At 46.6% G+C, this 25,619-nt stretch overlaps 1 pseudogene; it reads right to left on the minus strand.

Moving 5' to 3' along the window:
- Nucleotides 1-5,859, minus strand: part of LOC141139096 (alpha-1,4-N-acetylglucosaminyltransferase-like) — a 51,161-nt pseudogene extending 45,302 nt beyond the window's left edge.
- Nucleotides 5,860-25,619: the final 19,760 nt, after the last annotated feature.

Genomic DNA, 25,619 nt, shown 5'->3' on the forward strand with positions numbered 1-25,619 from the left:
CGGGAAAAAGACAAATTATTATTTTTTTTTTTTTTTTTTTTGCACAAAGTTGTCACTAAATGATATATTGCTCAAACATGCCATGGGAATATGTGAAATTACACCCCAAAATACATTCTGTTGCCTCTCCTGAGTACGGGGATACCACATGTGTGAGACTTTTTGGGAGCCTAACCGCATAGGGGACCCCGAAAACCAAGCACCGCCTTCAGGCTTTCTAAGGGCGTAAATTTTTGATTTCACTCTTCACTGCCTATCACAGTTTCGGAGGCCATGTAATGCCCAGATGGCACAAACCCCCCCAAATGACCCCATTTTGGAAAATAGACACCCAAAGCTATTTGCTGAGAGGTATAGTGAGTATTTTGCAGACCTCACTTTTTGTCACAAACTTTTGAAAATTGAAAAAAGAAAAAAAAAAAAAAGGTTTTTCTTGTCTTTCTTCATTTTCAAAAACAAATGAGAGCTGCAAAATACTCACCATGCCTCTCAGCAAATAGCTTGGGGTGTCTTCTTTCCAAAATGGGGTCATTTGGGGGGGGTTTTGTGCCATCTGGGCATTTTATGGCCTTCAAAAATGTGATAGGTAGTGAGGAGTGAAATCACAACTTTACGCCCTTAGAAATCCTGAAGGCGGTGCTGGGTTTTCGGGGCCCCGTACGCGGCTAGGCTCCCAAAAAGTGCCACTCATGTGGTATCCTCATACTCAGGAGAATCAGCAGAATGTATTTTGGGGTGCAATTCCACATAAGCCCATAGCCTGTGTGAGCAATATATCATTTAGTGACAACTTTGTGCAAAAAAAAAAAAAAAATTGTCACTTTCCCGCAACTTGTGTAAAAAAATAAAATATTCCATGGACTCAACATGCCTCTCAGAAAATAGCTTGGGGTGTCTACTTTCCAAAATGGGGTCATTTGGGGGGGTTTGTGCCATCTTGGCATTTTATGGCCTTCAAAACTGTGATAGGTAGTGAGGAGTAAAATCAAAAATTTATGCCCTTAGAAATCCTGAAGGCGGTGCTTGGTTTTTGGGGCCCCGTACGCGGCTAGGCTCCAAAAAAGTCCCACACATGTGGTATCCCCGTACTCAGGAGAAGCAGCAGAATGTATTTTGGGGTGTAATTCCACATATGCCCATGGCATGTTTGAGCAGTATATCATTTAGTGACAACTTTGTGCAAAAAAAAAAAAAAAAAAAAATTGTCACTTTCCCGCAACTTGTGTCCAAATATAAAATATTCCATGGACTCAACATGCCTCTCAGCAAATAGCTTGGGGTGTCTACTTTCCAAAATGGGGTCATTTAGGGGGGGGTTTGTGCCATCTTGGCATTTTATGGCCTTCAAAACTGTGATAGGTAGTGAGGAGTAAAATCAAAAATGTATGCCCTTTGAAATCCTGAAGGCGGTGCTTGGTTTTCGGGGCCCCGTACGCGGCTAGGCTCCCAAAAAGTCCCACACATGTGGTATCCCCGTACTCAGGAGAAGCAGCAGAATGTATTTTGGGGTGTAATTCCACATATGCCCATGGCATGTTTGAGCAATATATCATTTAGTGACAACTTTGTGCAAAAAAAAAAAAAAAAAATTGTCACTTTCCCGCAACTTGTGTCCAAATATAAAATATTCCATGGACTCAACATGCCTCTCAGCAAATAGCTTGGGGTGTCTACTTTCCAAAATGGGGTCATTTAGGGGGGGGTTTGTGCCATCTTGGCATTTTATGGCCTTCAAAACTGTGATAGGTAGTGAGGAGTAAAATCAAAAATGTATGCCCTTTGAAATCCTGAAGGCGGTGCTTGGTTTTCGGGGCCCCGTACGCGGCTAGGCTCCCAAAAAGTCCCACACATGTGGTATCCCCGTACTCAGGAGAAGCAGCAGAATGTATTTTGGGGTGTAATTCCACATATGCCCATGGCATGTTTGAGCAATATATCATTTAGTGACAACTTTGTGCAAAAAAAAAAAAAAAAAAATTGTCACTTTCCCGCAACTTGTGTCCAAATATAAAATATTCCATGGACTTAACATGCCTCTCAGCAAATAGCTTGGGGTGTCTACTTTCCAAAATGGGGTCATTTGGGGGGGGGTTTGTACCATCCTGGCATTTTATGGCCTTCAAAACTGTGATAGGTAGTGAGGAGTAAAATCAAAAATGTATGCCCTTTGAAATCCTGAAGGCGGTGCTTGGTTTTCGGGGCCCCGTACGCGGCTGGGCTCCCAAAAAGTCCCACACATTTGGTATCCCCGTACTCAGGAGAAGCAGCTGAATGTATTTTGGGATGCAATTCCACATATGCCCATGGCCTGTGTGAGCAATATATCATTTAGTGACAACTTTTTGTAATTTTTTTTTTTTTTTTTTTGTCATTATTCAATCACTTGGGACAAAAAAAAAAGTATTCAATGGGTTCAACATGCCTCTCAGCAATTTCCTTGGGGTGTCTACTTTCCAAAATGGGGTCATTTGGGGGGGTTTTGTACTGCCCTGCCATTTTAGCACCTCATGAAATGACATAGACAGTCATAAACTAAAAGCTGTGTAAATTCCAGAAAATGTACCCTAGTTTGTAGGCGCTATAACTTTTGCGCAAACCAATAAATATACGCTTATTGACATTTTTTTTACCAAAGACATGTGGCCGAATACATTTTGGCCTAAATGTATGACTAAAATTGATTTTAATGGATTTTTTTTATAACAAAAAGTAGAAAATATCATTTTTTTTCAAAATTTTTGGTCTTTTTCCGTTTATAGCGCAAAAAATAAAAGCGGCAGAGGTGATCAAATACCATAAAAATAAAGCTCTACAGCATTGCATGACCGCGCAATTAGCAGTTAAAGCGACGCAGTGCCAAATTGTAAAAAGTGCTCTGGTCAGGAAGGGGGTAAATCCTTCCGGGGCTGAAGTGGTTAAACCAGAATTTCAGCTTTATTGTCACTTAAAATCGATTGTTTGGGCCAGTGTGGCTAAATCAAATGCTTACCATTGAGGAATGGTCCGCCTGCTGGGAATGCTGCTATACACTGCAGTGTACTTAGGGTACTTAGGGAAGTCAGTCAAGTAATTGCCAGACCATTGTTCCTAATTTTTACTAACAGTCTACTGACTGGAATGGTACCAGCTGATTGGAGAAATGTAGCACCAATATTTAAAAAGGGCCCAAAATACATCCCTGGGAATTACAGACCAGTTAGCCTAACATCAATAGTATGTAAACTCTTGGAGGGGGTGATAAGGGACTATATACAAGATTTTAGTAATGAGAACGGTATCATTAGCAGTAATCAGCATGGATTCATGAAGAATCGTTCTTGCCAAACCAATCTATTAACCTTCTATGAGGAGGTGAGTTGCCATCTAGATAAAGGAAGGCTCGTAGACGTGTGTATCTGGATTTGCAAAAGCATTTGACACAGTTCCCCATAAATGTTTACTGTACAAAATAAGGTCCGTTGACATGGACCATAGGGTGAGTACATGGATTGAAAACTGGCTACAAGGGTGAGTTCAGAGGGTGGTGATAAATGGGAAGTACTCGAAATGGTCAGGGGTGGGTAGTGGGGTCCCCCAGGGTTCTGTGCTGGGACCAATCCTATTTAATTTGTTCATAAATGACCTGGAGGATGGGGTAAACAGTTCAATATCTGTATTTGCAGACAATACTAAGCTAAGCAGGGCAATACTGTCTCCGCAGGATGTAGAAACCTTGCAAAAAGATCTGAACAAATTAATGGGGTGGGCAACTACATGGCAAATGAGGTTCAATGTAGAAAAATGTAAAATAATGCATTTGGGTGGCAAAAATATGAATGCAATCTATACACTGGGTGTAGAACCTCTGGGGAATCTAGGATGGAAAAGGACCTGGGGGTCCTAGTACATGATAGGCTCAGCAATGGCATGCAATGCCAAGCTGCTGCTAACAAAGCAAACAGAATATTGGCATGCATTAAAAATGGGATTAACTCCAGAGATAAAACGATAACTCTCCAACTCTACAAGACTCAGGTCCGGCCGCACCTAGAGTATGCTGTCCTGTTCTGGGCACCAGTCCTCAGGAAGGATGTACTGGAAATGGAGCGAGTATAAAGAAGGGCAACAAAGCTAATAAAGGGTCTGGAGGATATTAGTTATGAGGAAAGGTTGCGAGCACTGAACTTATTCTCTCTGGAGAAGAGACGCTTGAGAGGGGATATGATTTCAATATACAAATAACATACTGGTGACCCCACAATAGGGATAAAACTTTTTCGCAGAAGGGAGTTTAACAAGACTCGTGGCCACTCATTAAAATTAGAAGAAAAGAGGTTTAACCTTAAACTACGTAGAGGGTTCTTTACTGTAAAATCCGCCGTATACACGGGCGGACTTTGGCCGGACTGGTCCGATGTTCTTCATTGGACTTTCAGCGGACTTTTTTTGTCGAAAATCAGACTGACTTTAGATTTGGAACATGTTTCAAATCTTTCTGACGGACTCAAGTCCGGTAGAAAAATCAGTTCGTCTGTATGATAGTCCGACGGACAAAAAAGGACACAAGGGCAGCTATTGGCTACTGGCTATGAACTTCCTTATTCTAGTCCCTTCGTACATCATCACATTCAAACCAATGGACTTTCAAACAGACTTTGGTCATTGGAAAGTCCATCGTAACTCCGTCGAAAGTCCGTCGGAAAGACTGTCGGACCTTTGATGCTGAAAAGTTTGTTCGAGTGTACGTGACATTAGAGCGGCAAGGATGTGAAATTCCCTTCCACAGGTGGTGGTCTCAGCAGGGAGCATTGACCGTTTCAAGAAACTATTAGATAAGCACCTGAATGACCGCAACATACAGGGATATACAATGTAATACTGACATATAATCACACACATGGGTTGGACTTGATGGACTTGTGTCTTTTTTCAACCTCACCTACTATGTAACTATGTAGCTTGTGCTCCGTACAGAAAGCAGCTTTCTCTTCCTGCACAAATTTCAAACCCTTCCTCCCTGTTGCCAGAAAGAAAAAGAGTTGGCATCTTGGCCTTTCAAGAACAGCCTTGTGTTTTTGTCAATGAATACAAGGCATTGTTTAATTGGCGAGGTGGGGAGGTAGATAATGTAATGAGTGTCTGGTACACCTGCAGGAAGACAGCACCATTTACTATATGTAGCACCAGCTACCACAATGTATTACAGCATCACCAGCATCCAGACCATTCTATAGTTGTAAGTGTTAGTTTCAACCAAGCTAGCCCAAACTGTTTATTTAAAGTTGAAGTTATTATTTAATACATTTAAGAGCTTCATTCTCCTGTAAAGAAGCTTCCTGCAGAGTAATTTTATCCAGCTTTTAACCTACAAACATTCAAATATTTTTCTGTAATGGCTTTTCCCAGTTTTTATTATGTACCTTATCGAACCATGGTTTAAGGGGTGTTTCATCCAATAGCTGATCCATTCTAAGTGGAAAGAGGTAAACATTGCTATAAGATGACAGGGTTGGAAAGTGCTGTCTTGCTCTCTTCTCATCTTCTTCTGTGTTAATATTCTCCAGTCCTTTCATGAAGAAGACCACCGGTCGGTCAGGGTAGACTCGGGCAGCTGATTCAATAGCACACAGTACCAGGGATGGAGGATCCATTCTGTCCGTGGTCTCCATAAATAAGATTCCATTTCCTTCTCTTAGAATGGTGTTTGCACTAAAAGAACTCGACATTCTATTAGTGTTGTCCATGATTACTAATTTCGATTCATTAGGAAGAAGAAAATTCAAGATGCGATAGCTTTTTTTGTCTAAAATTAGTATTAATGATAAAGCCCAAGGCTACCATCATCAAGAAAATTGCCAATAGTTTTATTGCTTTCAACATAATGGTGCTGTACAATTGCTGAGCTGTAACAAGAACAGATAGAAGCATAAACAAATGTTAAGGACACATTTATTAAAGGCAATCATAAAAACTTTGTGGCCCAGTACATTTTCCACTGACCTAGAACACACATGCATATCAGGAATCCCAACTTTACTGGCTGCATTGACTAAAGTACAAAAAAGGCCAGTGCTCTGGATCACTGAATTTCATAGTATCACCATTGGTCATGCCCCCTCACCCCTCACCCACCCCCCAATCATCAAAGGCATGTAAAGGTATGGTGCAAGGTAGAGTTTTGTGTTGTTTAGCTGCATTATCTAACATTCTTGGGTTGATGTCGTCTTCAGTAGGGATGAGCTGAACACCCCTGGTTCGGTTCGCATCCAGAACATGCGAACAGGCAAAAAAATTTGTTCGAACACTGTTAAAGTCTATGGGACACAAAAATGAATAATGAAAAGTGCTCATTTTAAAGGCTTATATGTAAGTTATTGTCATAAAAAAGTGTTTGGGGACCTGGGTCCTGCCCCCGGGGACATGTGTCAATGCAAAAAGAAGTTTTACAAACTGATGTTTTTTTTTGGGAGCAGTGATTTTAATAATGCTTAAAGTGAAACAATAAAATGTAATATACCTTTAAATTTCATACCTGGGGGGTGTCTATAGTATGCCTGTAAAGGGGTGCATGTTTCCCGTGTTTAGAAGAGTCTGACAGCAAAATGACATTTCTAAAGGAAAAAAAGTCATGTAAAACTACTATCGCTACTATCACTACTAACTACTGTAAAACTACTATCGCTAGTGCCGGTGTTCTGCCGAGAAAGTTCCGCTCGGCGGATAAGGACCCCCCTCTACTGCGCAGGCGCTGCGCCTGCACAGTAGGATCTGGCGGAAATAGCCGAAGGTGAATAGCTGAAAATCAGTCTGTAAGAGGGCCCCTCGCGGGCTCGCTTCGCTCGCCACGCTTTGGCTCTTTTTGATTCCCCCTCTAGGTCCACTTGGATGGTGGGGAAGGAACCTGGACCTAGGGCGCAGGCGCCGTGTACAGCTGATTGAAAAGTTTGAGCTTCGGCTATCTCCAGCGGCTGACAGTAGTTCGTACTGCGCAGGCACTGCGCCTGCGCAGTACAGGGGGGAACTTATCCGCCGAGGGAACTTTCTCGGCAAGACACCGGCTATAATGAATTGTCAGTCCGGCAATACACATAAAAGTTCATTGATAAAAACGGCATGGGATTCCCCCACAGGGGAACCCCGAACCAAAATTTAAAAAAAAAATGCGTGGGGGTCCCCCTAAATTCCATACAGGCCCTTCAGGTCTGGTATGGATATTAAGGGGAACCCCGCACCAAAATTAAAAAAAAAAATGGCGTGAGGTCCCCCCAAAAATCCATACCAGACCCTTATCCAAGCACGCAACCTGGCAGGCCACAGGAAAATAGGGGGGATGAGAGAGCCCCCCCCAAACCGTACCAGGCCACATACCCTCAACATTGGAAGGGTGCCCCCCAAAGCACCTTGTCCCCATGTTGATGGGGAGAAGGGCCTCATCCCCACAACCCTTGCCTGGTGGTTGTGGGGGTCTGCGGGTGGGGGGCTTAACGGAATATGGAAGCCCCCTTTAACAAGGGGACCCTCAGATCCCGCCCCCCCTGTGTGAATTGGTAATGGGGTACAAATGTACCCGTACCATTTCACAAAAAAGTGTCAAAAAGGTTAAAAACACAAGAGATGGTTTTTGACAAGTCCTTTATTAATTTCTTCTTCTTCCATCTTCTTTCTTCTGGTCTTCCTTCGGTGTTCTTCTTCTTCTTCCTCCATCTTCTTCTTCTCCATCTTCTTCTTCTCCTCAATCTTCTTCTTCCTCCGTTCTTCTCCTCCCGCATCTTCCTCCAGCTTCTTCTCTGCTCTGTCCACACGATCCGCCTCAGTGGGAGTCTTCCGCCGTGTGACGCTTCAGTTCTTCTGACACCTCTTATATAACGGAGGGTGGGGCCTCCTCTAACGCACAGGGACTTGACGGGGACTTCCCTGTGGCTTTCCCTATGTTGTCACAGGGGGAGGGGTCACCCATTTATGTAACTGGGTGACCCCGCCCCCTCTGACAACACGGGGAAAGCCACAGGGAAGTCCCCTGAAGTCCCCGTGCGTCAGAGGAGGGCAGGGTCACTGGGTGGCCCCGACCTCCGTTATATAAGAAGTGTCAGAAGAACCAAAGCGTCACACGGCAGAAGACTCCCACTGAGGCGGATCGTGCGGACAGAGCGGAGAAGAAGTCGGAGGAAGATGCGGGACGAGAAGAGCAGGGGAAGAAGAAGTTGGAGAAGAAGATGGAGGAAGAAGAAGAACACCGAAGGCAGACCAGAAGAAAGAAGATGGAAGAAGAAGCGGAAAGAAGAAGAAATTTATAAAGGACTTGTCAAAAACTGTCTCTTGTGTTTTTTAACCTTTTTGACACTTTTTTGTGAAATGGTAGGGGTACATTTGTACCCCATTACCAATTCACACAGGGGGGCGGGATTCTGATAAGCCCCCTGCGCACAGATCCCCACAACCACTGGGCAAGGGTTGTGGGGATGAGGCCCTTCTCCCCATCATCATGGGGACAAGGTGCTTTGGGGTGCTACCCCAAAGCACCCTCCCAATGTTGAGGGCATGTGGCCTGGTACGGTTCAGGAGGGGGGGCGCTCTCTCATCCCCCCTCTTTTCCTGCAGCCTGCCAGGTTGCGTGCTCGGATAAGGGTCTGGTATGGATTTTGAGAGGGACCCCCACGCCATTTTTTTAAAAATTTTGGCGTGGGGTTCCTCTTAAAATCCACACCAGACCTGAAGGGTATGGTATGGATTTTGGGGGGGACCCCCACGCCATTTTTTAAAAAAATTTTGGTGCGGGGTTCCTCTTTATATCCAAACCAGACCTGAAGGGCCTGGTATGGAATCTAGGGGGACCCCCACGCATTTTTTTTTTAAATTTTGGTTCGGGGTTACCCTATGGGGGAACCCCATGCCGTTTTTATCAATGAACTTTTATGTGTATTGCCGGACCGACAATTCATTATAGCCGGCGCTAGTGATAGTAGTTTTACAGTGGTTAGTAGTGATAGTAGCGATAGTAGTTTTACATGACTTTTTTCTTTTAGAAATGTCATTTTGCTGTCAGACTTTCTAAACACGGGAAACATGCGCCCCTTTACAGGCATACTATGGACACCCCCCAGGTACGAAATTTAAAGGAATATTGCACTTTTATTGTTTCACTTTAAGCATTATTAAAATCACTGCTCCCGAAAAAATGGCAGTTTTTAATACTTTTTTTTGCATTGATACATGATACTTTACAATTAGCACTTTTGATTTCTCCCATAGACTTTTAAAGTGTGTTCCGTGGCTTTTGAATTTGACGCAAACACCCCAAATTGTTCGCTGTTCGGCGAATGGGCGAACAGCCAATGTTCGAGTCGAACTCATGTTCGACCCGAACATAAAGCCCATCTCTAGTCTTCAATAAGTCAGACCTATAGAGTTAAAGGGTTTGTCCATCCAGTGGGGTACAGTGTTGGGCAGCACTACAGAGGAAAAAAAATCTGAGGGTACTGTAGAATTGCAAAAATTGATATGAATGCTGATAAGACATGAGAATAACATGGATCAGACAATATAACTTTGGATGGACTTTAATATGAGGCAAATTATAGCATCCACAGCCAGCCCACAGTAAACAGGGCTAGAACAATGTACAATAGGGATATGCAATTAGGGGACCTCCAGCTGTTGCAGAACTACAAGTCCCATGAGGCATAGCAAGACTTTGACAGCCACAAGCATGACACCCAGAGGCAGAGGCATGATGGGACTTGTAGTTTTGCAACAGCTGGAGGTCCGCTAATTGCATATCCCTGATGTACAGGGTCGTTTATCATCTGTCTAATGGGACTCCTGCGGCTATTCAACTGCCCCCCCACACCTGGCCAGCATGGAACCTGAGAGGTGATGAATTGGATGTACACGTGTGTCTATCTGCTCAAGAGGAGTCTGGGAGAGGAATGAACTTCTTATGACTTTCGGTTCAAATGTCTTCAATGACTGTGATTACCACACCCCCCCCCCCCCAGCCAGAGTGTGGGTCTCAAGTCTGGATAATGCAATGTATTGATATTCCTATTGTAAGTAAATCCAACCTTTATTCTAAGAATTCGTCGTCCTTTTATAGGAAGCCAGACACCCCAAACAGAGCACAGTTTACATTTGGCACCCCAGAAAGTGTGTGGTAATCCTAAAAGCCGCATAGAGCCTACAGGGCAGAAGTTTCATGGTTCCATAAGGACAAGCAGGACTTCTATGAAGCTTTCATAGTAAAATTAGCTGATAACGCCACAGAAACCAGAAGTGCTGCAAGTGTGGTGAGTCTTTTCTATGGATATGCAAACATTTTAATTATTTTGAATGATATCAGGTAAAAGTGGTAATGAATGAAGAATATTGAATGCTAGAAGAGCGATTTGTTTTTTGTTTATTTGTGATTTGTAAGAGCTAAAGGCAATTGAGTTTGGTTTGTTGCAGTGCAGTGTTGGAACGTTAGTACTAGTAGAATTGTGTATTGTGTGTGTAATAATATGCCCAGACCATTGTGACTCCATTTTCTTATGCTTTGCTATTATAGTTTATAAGATCTTGTCAAGCTTGTCATTTTAGCTTAAACCTGCAATTATGCAAGAATGCACATAGAAATGCTTGCACAGCACTATACGCTATATATATCATTATGGTTTAGTTTGTCTTTTCCTGTTCTCTGTTCTGTAGGCCATGGGACAAGATGCATGACTTATGACTGTCTGTCGATTCCTGTAACCTCGTGATATATGTATCTTAGAGGTCACAGACTTGTATAACCATATATTTTATACCAACATATCATTTACTAACCACTCCCCCCTCCCCTCTTTTGATTGGTAAGATGAACCATATATAAGCTGTATACGCACCTATTAACCACTTCAGCCTCAGAGGATTTTACCCCCTTCCTGACCAGAGCACTTTTTTTGCGATTCGGCACTGCGTTGCTTTAACTGACAATTGCGCGGTCGTGTGACGTTGTACCCAAACAAAATTGACGTCCTTTTTCTCCCACAAATAGAGCTTTCTTTTGGTGGTATTTGATTGTATCTACGGTTTTTATTTTTTGCGCTATAAACAAAAAAGAGCGACAATTTTGAAAAAAAAAGCAATATTTTTTACTTTTTGCTATAATAAATATCCCCCAAAAATATATAAAATAAAACTATTTTTTCCTCAGTTTAGGCTGATGTATTCTTCTACATATTTTTGGTAAAAAAAAAAACGCAATAAGCGTATATTGATTGGTTTGCGCAAAAGCGTCTACAAAATAGGGGATAGTTTAATGGCACTTTTAAATTTTTTTTTTTTTTATTAGTAATGGCAGCGATCTGCAAATTTTTTTGGGACTGCGACATTATGGTGGACACATAGGACATTTTTGCTACTATTTTGGGACCATTGTCATTTATACAGCGATTGATGCTATAAACATGCATTGATTACTGTGTAAATGACACTGGCAGTGAAGGGGTTAACCACTAGGGGGCAGTGAAGGGGTTTAAGTGTGTCCTAGGGAGTGATTCTAACTGTTAGGGGGCTGGGCTTCAACTCACTGCCATCAAATGCAGCCACTGTGCCCATCAAGCGCAGCCACTGTGCTCATCAAGCGCAGCCACTGTGCCATCAAATGCAGCCACTGTGCCCATCAAGCACAGCCACTGTACCATCAAACGCAGCCACTGTGCCCATCAATTGCTGCCAGTGTGCTCATCAACTGCTGCCACTGCGCCAACCAATTGCCGCTACTGTGGCCCATCAATTGTTGCCAGTGTGCCCATCAATTGCTGCCACTGTGCCAATCAATTGCCGCTACTGTGCCCCATCAATTGCTGCCAGTGTGCCCATCAATTGCTGCCAGTGTGCCCCATTACTTGCTGCCAGTGTGTCCATCAATTGCCACTACTGTGCCCCATCAATTGCCGCTACTGTGCCCCATCAATTGCTGCTACTGTGCCCTATCAATTGCTGCCAGTGTGCCCCATCAATTGCTGCCAGTGTGCCCCATCAATTGCTGCCAGTTTGCCCATCAATTGCCACTACTGCGCCTCATCAAATTCTGCCAGTGTGCATCACCTGGGAGTCAGGACGTACCTGTCTCGCAGCGGGTATCGGTGGCGTCCTCCACTTCCACGCTCCTCGATGTCTCTGGTCCTCTCTATCAGGCGTCCAATCACAGCGCCTGTTGTTTCAGCCAATCAGGTGACAGGTAACAAGACCCAAGCACCTGATTGGCTGAGAGGCAAGTCAGTGTTAGGAAAGCAATTTATTTGCTTTCCTAACACAACACTGAGTAAACAGCTAACGCACAGAATTGCGCCCGCTGTTTACTATTTTGGAAGCCTATTAGAGCCTACGGCTCTAATCAGGACGCCTATTAGAGCCCGCGGCACTAATCAGGAGCTTAAAAAAAACCCTGCAGCTGTAATTCAGGTGCCCGGTGCCCGACAAGGGGCCGGACACCTGAATAGGGGGCGGCAGCAGCGACCATGGATAGATTCATGCAATGCATGAATCTATCTATGGTGAGAGAGAGGTGACAGGAGAGAGGGGGCAGCGCTCCTGCACCCTTTATAGATGCACTGCCACTGTCCAGTACTGTGAGCCAGCGATGTCTTCTCTGTCACAGGGCATGGCCCCCCCTCAGCCCCTCCCTCCTCCACATGTATTGCTGGCAGAGGCTGGACCTGCTCTCTCTTTCCTTGCCCACACTCCGGGCAGCCCGTTTGCTCTCTGTGAAGAGGGTGTGTGGGCGGGAAAGTTAAATCAGAGCAGTCGGCTGGAATCCAGTGAGTCTCCTGGGAGGCTGGGACCGTCCAAGTAAGTGAACTTCTCCTCCCTCCCCCTCTCTGCAGCTAAAAAGTTTTTTTCTAGCAGCCTGTAACAGTACCTTGCACTCCTATGTATTTTGATGTGGGCTCACACTGGCATGCTGCGGTTTGGCTGCAGTGCTGGTGTACTGGCATTCTTCCTGCATGTTGCCCCTGGTCCCATAGAGGTTACACATTTTTACTGCATGTTCTGAAAGTGCACAAAATGTCCTGCATGCTGCATCTTTGGTGCAATTTCAGAAAATGCAGCAAAAATGTGCACCCTAAAAGAAGTCTGAGGGAAGTCTGAGGGACTGTGAAACCCGCCAGTACACCCGCACTGCAGCCAAACCGCTTCACACCAGTGTGAGCCCAAAGGCTTGTATTCACTTGCTGCAGGCACTGCCACTCCTCTGAAAAGTGATCCATGCTCAGGTCACTTTTCAGAGGCATTCGACAGGCAGTGAGGAGTTGATATCACATTTTCTCCCTGCCTGTTTTAACCCCCTAAATGCCAATCCATGCAGGTAATGACACGGTTCACTTTGAACTCCACCTTATTTTCCATTACTCTCTGTAGATATTAGATGTGCTCTTACCTTATTGTTTGCACATCCAATACCTAAGGGTACATTCACAGTGGGGTGGTGTGGGTGGTAGTGGTAAAGTGGTGCTCGTTTTAGCGGTGCTTTACTGTTGTTTTAGCGGTGCTAGCAGGGCGCTTTTAACCCCCGCTAGCGGTCAAAGAAAGGGTTAAAACCGGTCCGTGTTGCATTCATTTCAATGGGCAGGGCAGTTTGGGAGCGCTCCCAAACCGCCCCAATAATGCTGCTTGCAGGACTTTTCAGAACCTCCTGCAAGCCCACCGCCCCAGTGTGAAAGCACTCGGGCTTTCACACTGGGGTGGCATGAGAGGCAGTTTACAGGAGCTATTTTTAGATCTAAAACGCCTGTAATGCGCTTTCAATGTGAAAGTACCATAAAGAGAGTTATGAAAATAAGGTGGAGTTCAAAGTGAATTTCTACACCTAAGTGGAGCACCCCTTTCAGAAGATTTGGGGATATTATTAAACCTAGAGACTGGTCACCATAGACAGATTGAAATTTCTGCTGAACCGGCAGAATTTCAATCTATCTATGTGATGACTGGTTGTACAGCATTCGATCTATCAACTGAGTTCAGTACAACCAGTATGTCTTTATTTATTTTTTTGGCAATCACTGCCGGCAGCTATAGCTGCCAGCAGTGATCACTGTATTCTGATGGCTTGAAAACTTTCACCTAAGAGCACACACCGACACACGGTTCTTACGGAAGCTTGGTAAATCAAGTGCCAGGCTTCCCTAGCATTATACCTGTGGGGCTGTGACCAAGTCTGGGCACAAGCTAGCACAGGCTTTTGGAAACACAGGAGGGTGGCCAGTAAGAGGAAAGCTGGGATATGACATTACTTACCTCCTATCCCTGCCACTCCTAAACCTGCTCCATTGCAGCACCAGGCCCACGATGCCCTTAATCTGGCCGGTGCTCTGGCATGCACCTACATGCTACATGCTGCCTGCACAGAGAGTGACCGCTTCACACTGCCTGCACAGAGAGAGATCGCTTCACACTGCCAGCACAGAGAGTGACTGCTTCACACTGCCAGCACAGAAAGAGACCGCTTCACACTGCCTGCATAGAGAGAGACCGCTTCACACTGCCCGCACAGAAAGAGACCGCTTCACACTGCCTGCATAGAGAGAGACCGCTTCACACTGCCCGCACAGAAAGAGACCGCTTCACACTGCCTGCATAGAGAGAGACCGCTTCACACTGCCCGCACAGAAAGAGACCGCTTCACACTGCCTGCATAGAGAGAGACCGCTTCACACTGCCCGCACAGAAAGAGACCGCTTCACACTGCCTGCATAGAGAGAGACCGCTTCACACTGGCCGCACAGAAAGAGACCGCTTCACACTGCCTGCATAGAGAGAGACCGCTTCATACTGCCCGCACAGAAAGAGACCACTTCACACTGCCTGCATAGAGAGAGACCGCTTCACACTGCCTGCACAGAAAGAGACCGCTTCACACTGCCCGCACAGAAAGAGACCGCTTCACACTGCCTGCATAGAGAGAGACCGCTTCATACTGCCCCCACAGAAAGAGACCACTTCACACTGCCTGCATAGAGAGAGACCGATTCACACTGCCTGCACAGAAAGTGACCGCTTCACACTGCCCGCACAGAAAGAGACCGCTTCACACTGCCTACACAGAGAGTGACCGCTTCTCATTGGCCGCACAGAAAGAGACCGCTTCACACTGCCTGCATAGAGAGAGACCGCTTCATACTGCCCGCACAGAAAGAGACCACTTCACACTGCCTGCATAGAGAGAGACCGCTTCACACTGCCTGCACAGAAAGTGACCGCTTCACACTGCCCGCACAGAAAGAGACCACTTCACACTGCCTGCATAGAGGGAGACCGCTTCACACTGCCTGCATAGAGAGTGACCACTTCACACTGCCCGCACAGAAAGCGACCGCTTCACACTGCCTGCATAGAGAGAGACCGCTTCACACTGCCCGCACAGAAAGAGACCGCTTCACATTGCCTGCATAAAGAGAGACCGCTTCATACTGCCCGCACAGAAAGAGACCACTTCACACTGCCTGCATAGAGAGAGACCGATTCACACTGCCTGCACAGAAAGTGACCGCTTCACACTGCCTGCACAGAAAGAGACCGCTTCACACTGCCTGCACAGAGAGTGACCGCTTCTCACTGGCCGCACAGAAAGAGACCACTTCACACTGCCTGCATAGAGAGAGACCGCTTCACACTGCCTGCACAGAAAGTGACCGCTTCACACTGCCCGCACAGAAAGAGACCGCTTCACACTGCCTGCATAGAGGGAGACCGCTTCACACTGCCCGCACAGAAAGAGACCGCTTCACACCGCCTGCATAGAGAGTGACCACTTCACACTGCCCGCACAGAAAGAGACCGCTTCACACTGCCTGCATAGAGAGAGACCGCTTCACACTGCCCGCACAGAAAGAGACCGCTTCACACTGCCTGCATAGAGAGAGACCACTTCATACTTCCCGCACAGAAAGAGACCACTTCACACTGCCTGCATAGAGAGAGACCGATTCACACTGCCTGCACAGAAAGTGACTGCTTCACACTGCCCGCAGAGAAAGAGACCCCTTCACACTGCCTGCACAGAGAGTGACCGCTTCTCTCTGGCCGCACAGAAAGAGACCACTTCACACTGCCTGCATAGAGAGAGACCACTTCATACTGCCCGCACAGAAAGAGACCACTTCACACTGCCTGCATAGAGAGAGGCCGCTTCACACTGCCTGCACAGAAAGTGACCGCGTCACACTGCCCGCACAGAAAGAGACTGGTTCACACTGCCTGCACAGAGAGTGACCGCTTCACACTGCCCGCACAGAAAGAGACCGCTTCACACTGCCTGCATAGAGAGTGATCACTTCACACTGCCCGCACAGAAAGAGACCGCTTCACACTGCCTGCGTAGAGAGAGACCGCTTCACACTGCCTGCATAGAGAGAGACCGCTTCATACTGCCCGCACAGAAAGAGACCACTTCACACTGCCTGCATAGAGAGAGACCGCTTCACACTGCCTGCACAGAAAGTGACCGCTTCACACTGCTCGCACAGAAAGAGACCGCTTCACACTGCCTGCATAGAGAGTGACCGCTTCACACTGCCCGCACAGAAAGAGACCGCTTCACACTGCCTGCATAGAGAGTGACCACTTCACACTGCCCGCACAGAAAGAGACCGCTTCACACTGCCTGCGTAGAGAGAGACCGCTTCACACTGCCTGCACAAAAAGAGACCGCTTCACACTGCCTGCATAGAGAGAGATCGCTTCACACTGCCTGCACAGAAAGAGACCGCTTCACACTGCCTGCATAGAGAGAGACTGCTTCACACTGCCTGCACAGAAAGTGACCGCTTCACACTGCCCGCACAGAAAGAGACCGCTTCACACTGCCTGCGTAGAGAGTGACCGCTTCTCACTGCCCGCACAGAAAGAGACCGCTTCACACTGCCTGCATAGAGAGTGACCGCTTCACACTGCCCGCACAGAAAGAGACCGCTTCACACTGCCTGCATAGAGAGTGACCACTTCACACTGCCTGCACAGAAAGAGACCGCTTCACACTGCCCGCACAGAAAGAGACCGCTTCAAACTGCCTGCATAGAGAGTGACCGCTTCACACTGCCCGCACAGAAAGAGACCGCTTCACACTGCCTGCACAGAAAGAGATCGCTTCACACTGCCTGCACAGAAAGAGATCGCTTCACACTGCCTGCACAGAAAGTGACCACTTCAGACTGCCCGCACAGAAAGAGACTTCTTCACACTGCCTGCACAGAAAGTGACCACTTTAAACTGCCCACACAGAGAGTGACCGCTTCACACTGCCCGCACAGGAAGAGACTGCTTCACATTGCCTGCACAGAAAGTGACCACTTTAAACTGCCCACACAGAGAGTGACCGCTTCACACTGCCTGCACAGAGAGTGACCGCTTCACACTGCCTGCACAGAGAGTGACCGCTTCACACTGCCTGCACAGAGAGTGACCGCTTCACGCTGTGTGCACAGAGAGTGACTGCTTCACGCTGTGTGCACAGAGAGTGACCACTTCACACTGCCCCCACAGAGAGAGACCGCTTCACACTGCCTGCACAAAGAGTGACTGCTTCACACTGCCTGCATAGAGAGAGACCGCTTCACACTGCCCCGACAGAGAGTGACCGCTTCACACTGCCCGCACAGAGAGAGACCGCTTCACACTGCCCACGCAGAAAAAGACAACTTCACACTGCCCCCACAGAGAGAGACTCTCTGTGCATTCAGTGTGAAGCTGTCTCTCTCTCTCTGCAGGCAGTGTCAAGCTATCTCTCTCTCTGCAGGCAGTGCAAAGCTGTCTCTCTCTCTCTCTCTCTCTCTCTCTCTCTCTGCAGGAAGTGTGAAGCAGTGTCTCTTTCTGCAGGCAGTGTGAAGCTGTCTCTCTCTCTCTCTCTCTCTCTCTCTCTCTCTCTGCTGGCAGTGTGAAGTGGTCTCTCTCTGCAGGCAGTGTGACGCTGTCTCACTCTCTCTGTGCAGGCAGTGTGAAGCTGTTTCTCTCTGCAGGCAGTGTAAAGCTGTCTCTCTCTCTCTCTCTCTCTCTGTGCAGGCAATGTGAAGCTTTCTCTCTCTCTCTCTCTCTCTCTCTCTCTGTGCAGGCAATGTGAAGCTGTCTCTCTCTACAGGCAGTGTCAAGCTGTCTCACTCTCTCTCTCTCTGCAGGCAGTGTCAAGCTGTCTCACTCCCTCTCTCTGCAGGCAGTGTCAAGCTGTCTCTCTCTCTCTCTCTGCAGGCAGTGTCAAGCTGTCTCACTCTCTCTGCAGGTAGTGTCAAGCTGTCTCTCTCTCTGCAGGCAGTGTCAAGCTGTCTCTCTCTCTGTGCAGGCAGTGTCAAGCTGTCTCTCTCTTTGTGTAGGCAGTGTAAAGCTGTCTTCCCCTGTTACCCATCTTTCCTCTCCTTATTTATAACTGTAATGTATTGATATTCCCATTATAAGTAAATCCAACCTTTATTCTAAAAATTAGTCATCCTTTCATTGGAAGCCAGACACCCCAAACAGAGCACATTTTATAGGTACCAATTTCAGATAATTACAGAATGAACAAACAATGTGACCAGTAGGCATAAGCTTTGAGTTCAAGTCGAACCCATGTTGGACTCGAACATCGCATGTTCGACTGTTCGTTGAATTGCGAATGTTATGGGCCATTCGTGCCAAATTCGAGTGGCGCCTCACAGCCCATAATTCACTGCGGCAGTGCAGTGCATTGCTGGCTGATGATTGGCCAAGCATGCACTATGACCTGCATGCTTGGCCAATCACTGCGCCGTCTGTACAGAGAGCCGTAATTGACCAAATCCAGGTTGGCTTTGGCCAATTATGGCTCATGGAGTTTAGTACACGCCCCACACTATATAAGGCCGCCTGCGTGGCGGCCTTGTGTAGTGTGTTGCGGCGGCGGAGAGATAGACAGAGAGACAGTGGGGGCTATTTACGAAAGGCAAATCCACTTTGCACTACAAGTGCACTTGGAGGTGCAGTCACTGTAAATCTGAGGGGAAGATTGGAAATGAGGGGAAGCTCTGCTGATTTTATCATCCAATCATTTGCAAGCTAAAATGCTGTTTTTTATTTTCCTTGCATGTCACCCTCAGATCTACAGTGACTGCACTTCCAAGTGCACTTGCAGTGCACTTGTAGTGCAAAGTGGATTTGCCTTTAGTAAATAACCCCCAGTGTCATTTGATTTAAGTTAGCTACAGTATTTACAGTTAGTGTAGTGTTCCTCTGCACAGTGTGAACCTAAAGCTACCTGAAGACAAATGCTGTTGTTCTGATCCTATTAATACCACAGGCAAGCAGCTACAGTATTTACAGTTAGTGTAGTGCGACCTCTGCACAGTGTGCACCTAAAGCTACCTGAAGACAATTGCTGTTGTTCTAAACCTATTAATACCACAGGCAGGCAGCTGCAGTATTTACAGTTAGTGTAGTGTGTCCTCTGCACAGTGTGCACCTAAACCTACCTGAAGAAAATTGGTGGTGTTCTTCTGATCCTATTAGAACCACAGGCAGGCAGCTGCAGTATTTACAGTCAGTGTAGTGCGTCCTCTGCACAGTGTGCACCTAAACCTACCTGAAGACTAGGGATGAGCTTCGAGTTCGAGTCGAACTCATGTTCGACTCGAACATTGGCTGTTCGCAAGTTCGCCGAACAGCGAACAATTTGGGGTGTTCGCGGCAAATTCGAAAGCAGCGGAACACCCTTTAAAAGTCTATGGGAGAAATCAAAAGTGCTAATTTTAAAGGCTAATATGCAAGTTATTGTCATAAAAAGTGTTTGGGGACCTGGGTCCTGCCCCAGGGGACATGGATCAATGCAAAAAAAAGTTTTAAAAACGGACGTTTTTTCAGGAGCAGTGATTTTAATAATGCTTAAAGTCAATCAATAAAAGTGTAATATCCCTTTAAATTTCGTACCTGGGGGGTGTCTATAGTATGCCTGTAAAGGGGCGCATGTTTCCTGTGTTTAGAACAGTCTGACAGCAAAATGACATTTTGAAGGAAAAAACTCATTTAAAACTACCTGCGGCTATTGCATTGCCGACAATACACATAGAAGTTCATTGATAAAAACGGCATGGGAATTCCCCAAAGGGGAACCCCGAACCAAAATTAAAAAAAAAAAATGACGTGGGAGTCCCCCTAAATTCCATACCAGGCCCTTCAGGTCTGATATGGATATTAAGGGGAACCCCGGCCAAAATTAAAAAAAAAAAATGACGTGGGGTTCCCCCTAAATTCCATACCAGACCCTTCAGGTCTGGTATGGATTTTAAGGGGAACCCCGCACCAAAAAAAACCAAAAAACGGCGTGGGGTCCCCCCAAAAATCCATACCAGACCCTTATCCGAGCACGCAACCTGGCAGGCCGCAGGAAAAGAGGGGGGGACGAGAGTGCGGCCCCCCCCTCCTGAACCGTACCAGGCCACATGCCCTCAACATTGGGAGGGTGCTTTGGGGTAGCCCCCCAAAACACCTTGTCCCCATGTTGATGAGGACAAGGGCCTCATCCCCACAACCCTGGCCGGTGGTTGTGGGGGTCTGCGGGCGGGGGGCTTATTGGAATCTGGAAGCCCCCTTTAACAAGGGGACCCCCAGATCCCGCCCCCCCCCGTGTGAAATGGTAAGGGGGTTCTTACCCCACCATTTCACTAAAAAACTGTCAAAAATGTTAAAAATGACAAGAGACAGTTTTTGACAATTCCTTTATTTAAATGCTTCTTCTTTCTTCTATCTTCCTTCATCTTCTGGTTCTTCTGGTTCTTCTGGCTCTTCTGGTTCTTCCTCCGGCGTTCTCGTCCAGCATCTCCTCCGCGGCGTCTTCTATCTTCTTCTCCTCGGGCCGCTCCGCACCCATGGCATTGGAGGGAGGCTCCCGCTCTTCTCTTCTTCTTTTCTTCTCTTCTTCTCTTCTTCTCTTCTTTATTTTCTTCTCGGGGCCGCTCCGCAATCCATGCTGGCATGGAGGGAGGCTCCCGCTGTGTGACGGCGCTCCTCGTCTGACAGTTCTTAAAGGGGTTGTAAAGGTAAAATTTTTTTCACCTTAATGCATTCTATGCATTAAGGTGAAAAAACTTTTGACAGTACCGCCGCCCCCAGGCCCCCCGTTTTACTTACCTGACGCCTCGAATCTTTGCTCCTCGTCCTCGTCAGCTTCATTGCAGCTCAGCCTGGTCGCTAATTGGCTGCAGTGGATGGATTGAAAGCAGCGCAGCCATTGGCTCGCGCTGCTGTCAATCACATCTGATGACGCGGCGCGCCGGGGGGCGGGGCCGAGTGATACAGCGAGCGGCTATAGCCGCCGGCTGTATCACGGGAGCGCGCCCGCAAGCACTCACCACCGTGCGAGGGAGCTCGCATGAAGGTGGTAAATGCTTGCGGGGAGGAGCTGAAACAGCCGCCGAGGGACCCCAGAAGACCAGGTTCGGGGCCACTCTGTGCAGAACGAGCTGCACAGTGAAGGTAAGTATAACATGTTTGTTATTTAAAAAAAAAAAATAAATAACTTTACAACCCCTTTAAATAACGGGGGGCGGGGCCACCCGGTGACCCCGCCCCCCTCTGACGCACGGTGACTTGACGGGACTTCCCTGTGACGTCACGGGGAATGCCACAGGGAAGTCCCGTCATGTCCCGTGCGTCAGAGGGGGGCGGGGTCACCGGGTGGCCCCGCCCCCCCGTTATTTAAGAACTGTCAGACGAGGAGCGCCGTCACACAGCGGGAGCCTCCCTCCATGCCAGCATGGATTGCGAAGCAGCCCGGAGAAGAAAATGAAGAAGAGAAGAAGAGAAGAAAAGAAGAAGAGAAGAGCGGGAGCCTCCCCCCATGCCATGGGTGCGGAGCGGCCCGAGGAGAAGAAGATAGAAGACGCCGCGGGGGAGATGCTGGACGAGAACGCCGGAGGAAGAACCAGAAGAGCCAGAAGAACCAGAAGATGAAGGAAGATAGAAGAAAGAAGAAGCATTTAAATAAAGGAATTGTCAAAAACTGTCTCTTGTCATTTTTAACATTTTTGACACTTTTTTCGTGAAATGGTAGGGGTACTTATGTACCCCCTTACCATTTCACACAGGGGGGGGCCGGGATCTGGGGGTCACCTTGTTAAAGGGGGCTTCCAGATTCCGATAAGCCCCCCGCCCGCAGACCCCCACAACCACCGGCCAGGGTTGTGGGGATAAGGCCCTTGTCCTCATCAACATGGGGACAAGGTGTTTTGGGGGGCTACCCCAAAGCACCCTCCCAATGTTGAGGGCATGTGGCCTGGTACGGTTCAGGAAGGAGGGGGCCGCACTCTCGTCCCCCCCTCTTTTCCTGCGGCCTTCCAGGTTGCGTGCTCGGATAAGGGTCTGGTATGGATTTTTGGGGGGGCCCCATGCCGTTTTTTTTTTTTTTTTTGGCGCGGGGTTTCCCTTAAAATCCATACCAGACCTGAAGGGTCTGATATGAAATTTAGGGGGAACCCCACGTCATTTTTTTTTTTTTAATTTTGGCCGGGGTTCCCCTTAATATCCATACCAGACCTGAAGGGCCTGGTATGGAATTTAGGGGGACTCCCACGTCATTTTTTTTTTTAATTTTGGTTCGGGGTTCCCCTTTGGGGAATTCCCATGCCGTTTTTATCAATGAACTTCTATGTGTATTGTCGGCAATGCAATAGCCGCGGGTAGTTTTAAATTAGTTTTTTCCTTCAAAATGTCATTTTGCTGTCAGACTGTTCTAAACACAGGAAACATGCGCCCCTTTACAGGCATACTATAGACACCCCCCAGGTACGAAATTTAAAGGGATATTACACTTTTATTGTTTGACTTTAAGCATTATTAAAATCACTGCTCCTGAAAAAACGGCCGTTTTTAAAACTTTTTTTTGCATTGATCCATGTCCCCTGGGGCAGGACCCAGGTCCCCAAACACTTTTTATGACAATAACTTGCATATTAGCCTTTAAAATTAGCACTTTTGATTATTCATGTTCGTGTCCCATAGACTTTAACGGTGTTCGCGTGTTCGAATGAACTTTTTTCCTGTTCGCATGTTCTGGTGTGAACCGAACAGGGGGGTGTTCGGCTCATCCCTACTGAAGACAATTGCTGTTGTTCTGATCCTATTAATACCACAGGCAGGCAGCTGCAGTATTTACAGTTAGTGTACTGTGTCCTCTGCACAGTATGCAAATAAAGCTACCTGAAGAAAATTGGTGGTGTTCTTCTGATCCTATTAGTACCACAGGCAGGCAGCTGTGGTATTTACAGTTAGTGTAGTGCATCCTCTGCACAGTGTGCACCTAAAGCTACCTGAAGACAATTGCTGTTGTTCTGATCCTATTAGTACCACATGCGAGCAGCTGCAGTATTTACAGTTAGTGTACAGTGTCCTCTGCACAGTGTGCACCTAAAGCTACCTGAAGACAATTGCTGTTGTTCTGATCCTATTATTACCACAGGCAGGCAGCTGCAGTATTTACGGTTAGTGTACTGTGTCCTCTGCACAGTGTGCACCTAAAGCTAACTGAAGAAAACTGGTGGTGTTCTTCTGATCCTATTAGTACCACAGGCAGGCAGCTACATTATTTACAGTTAGTGTACTGTGTCCTCTGCACAGTATGCACCTAAAGCTACCTGAAGACAATTGCTCTTGTTCTGATCCTATTCATACCACAGGCAGGCAGCTACATAATTTACAGTTAGTGTACAGTGTCCTCTGCACAGTGTGCACCTAAAGCTACCTGAAGAATATTGGTGGTGTTCTTCTGATCCTATTTGGTACCACAGACAGGCAGCTGCAGTATTTACAGTTAGTGTACTGCATCCTCTGCACAGTGTGCACCTAAAGCTACCTGAAGACAATTGCTGTTGTTCTGAGCCTATTAATACCACAGGCAGGCAGCTACAGTATTTACTTTTAGTGTACTGCGTCCTCTGCACAGTGTGCACCTAAAGCTACCTGAAGACAATTGCTGTTGTTCTGAGCCTATTAATAACACAGACAGGCAGCTACAGTATTTACAGTTAGTGTACTGTGTCCTCTGCACAGTGTGCACCTAAAGCTACCTGAAGACAATTGCTGTTGTTCTGATCCTATTAATACCACATGCAGGCAGCTGCAGTATTTACAGTTAGTGTACTGTGTTCTCTGAAAAGTGTGCACCTAAAGCTACCTGAAGAAAGTTGGTGGTGTTCTTCTGATCCTTTTAGTACCACAGGCAGGCAGCTGCAGTATTTACAGTTAGTGTACTGTGTCCTCTGCACAGTGTGCACCTAAAGCTACCTGAAGACAATTGCGTGTTGTTCTGATCCTACTAATACAACAGGCAGGCAGCTGAAGTATTTACAGTTAGTGTACTGTGTTCTCTGCACAGTGTGCACCTAAAGCTACCTGAAGAAAATTGCTGGTGTTCTTCTGATCCTATTAGTACCACAGGAAGGCAGCTGCAGTATTTACAGTTAGTGTACTGCATCCTCGGCACAGTGTGCACCTAAAGCTACCTGAAGACAATTGCTGTTGTTCTGATCCTATTAATACCACAGGCAGGCAGCTGCAGTATTTACAGTTAGTGTACTGTGTCCTCTACACAGTGTGCACCTAAAGCTATCTGAAGACAATTGCTGGTGTTCTCATACTAATAATTAGGGATGAGCCGAACACCCCCCGGTTCGGTTCGCACCAGAACCCGCGAACGGACCGAAAGTTCGCACGAACGTTAGAACCCCATTGACGTCTATGGGACTCGAACGTTCGAAATCAAAAGTGCTCATTTTAAAGGCTAATTTGCATGGTATTGTCCTAAAAAGGGTTTGGGGACCCGGGTCCTACCCCAGGGGACATGTATCAATGCAAAAAAAACTTTTAAAAACGGCCGTTTTTTCGGGAGCAGTGATTTTAATGATGCTTAAAGTAAAAAAAAAAAAAGTGAAATATTCCTTTAAATATCGTACCTGGGGGGTGTCTATAGTATGCCTGTAAAGTGACGCGTGTTTCCCATGTTTAGAACAGTCCCTGCACCAAATGTCATTTTTAAAGGAAAAAATCTCATTTAAAACTGCTTGCGGGTTTAATGTCATGTCGGGTCATGGCAATATGGATGAAAATCAGTGAGACAAACGGCATGGGTACCCCCCAGTCCATTACCAGGCCCTTTGGGTCTTGTATGGATATTAAGGGGAACCCCGCACCCAAATTAAAATAAGGAAAGGTGTGGGGCCACCAGGCCCTATATACTCTGAACAGCAGTATACAGGCGGTGCAAACAAGACAGGGACTGTAGGTTTGTTGTTAAGTAGAATCTGTTTGTAATTTTGAACATTTTTAACGTGTTTAGCTCCAGCCAAAAAATCTTTTCTAAGCTTTTTGGAAAACATAGGGAAGGGTTATCACCCCTGTGACATTTGTTTTGCTGTCTTTCCTCCTCTTCAGAAGATTTCACCTCACTTTTTTGTCCCAATGAAAAATGTTTTTTGAAAATTTGGGTTTTTTTGTGGAATAAGGATTGGAAAGCATCAGTGGAAAGGAGAAATTGTTTTCCCATATTAACTCTTACAGGAAAGAATTTCCCTTCCTAGGGGTAGATTTCATCTCACTTCCTGTTGTCTCCTTCCGTTTGCAAGTAGGAGTCGTTTGTAAGTTAGATGTTTGAAAGTAGGGTCCTGCCCTATATACTCAGCAGA

The sequence above is a fragment of the Aquarana catesbeiana genome, linkage group LG04 (genome assembly GCF_042186555.1).
Source record: "Aquarana catesbeiana isolate 2022-GZ linkage group LG04, ASM4218655v1, whole genome shotgun sequence".
NCBI lineage: Eukaryota > Metazoa > Chordata > Amphibia > Anura > Ranidae > Aquarana > Aquarana catesbeiana.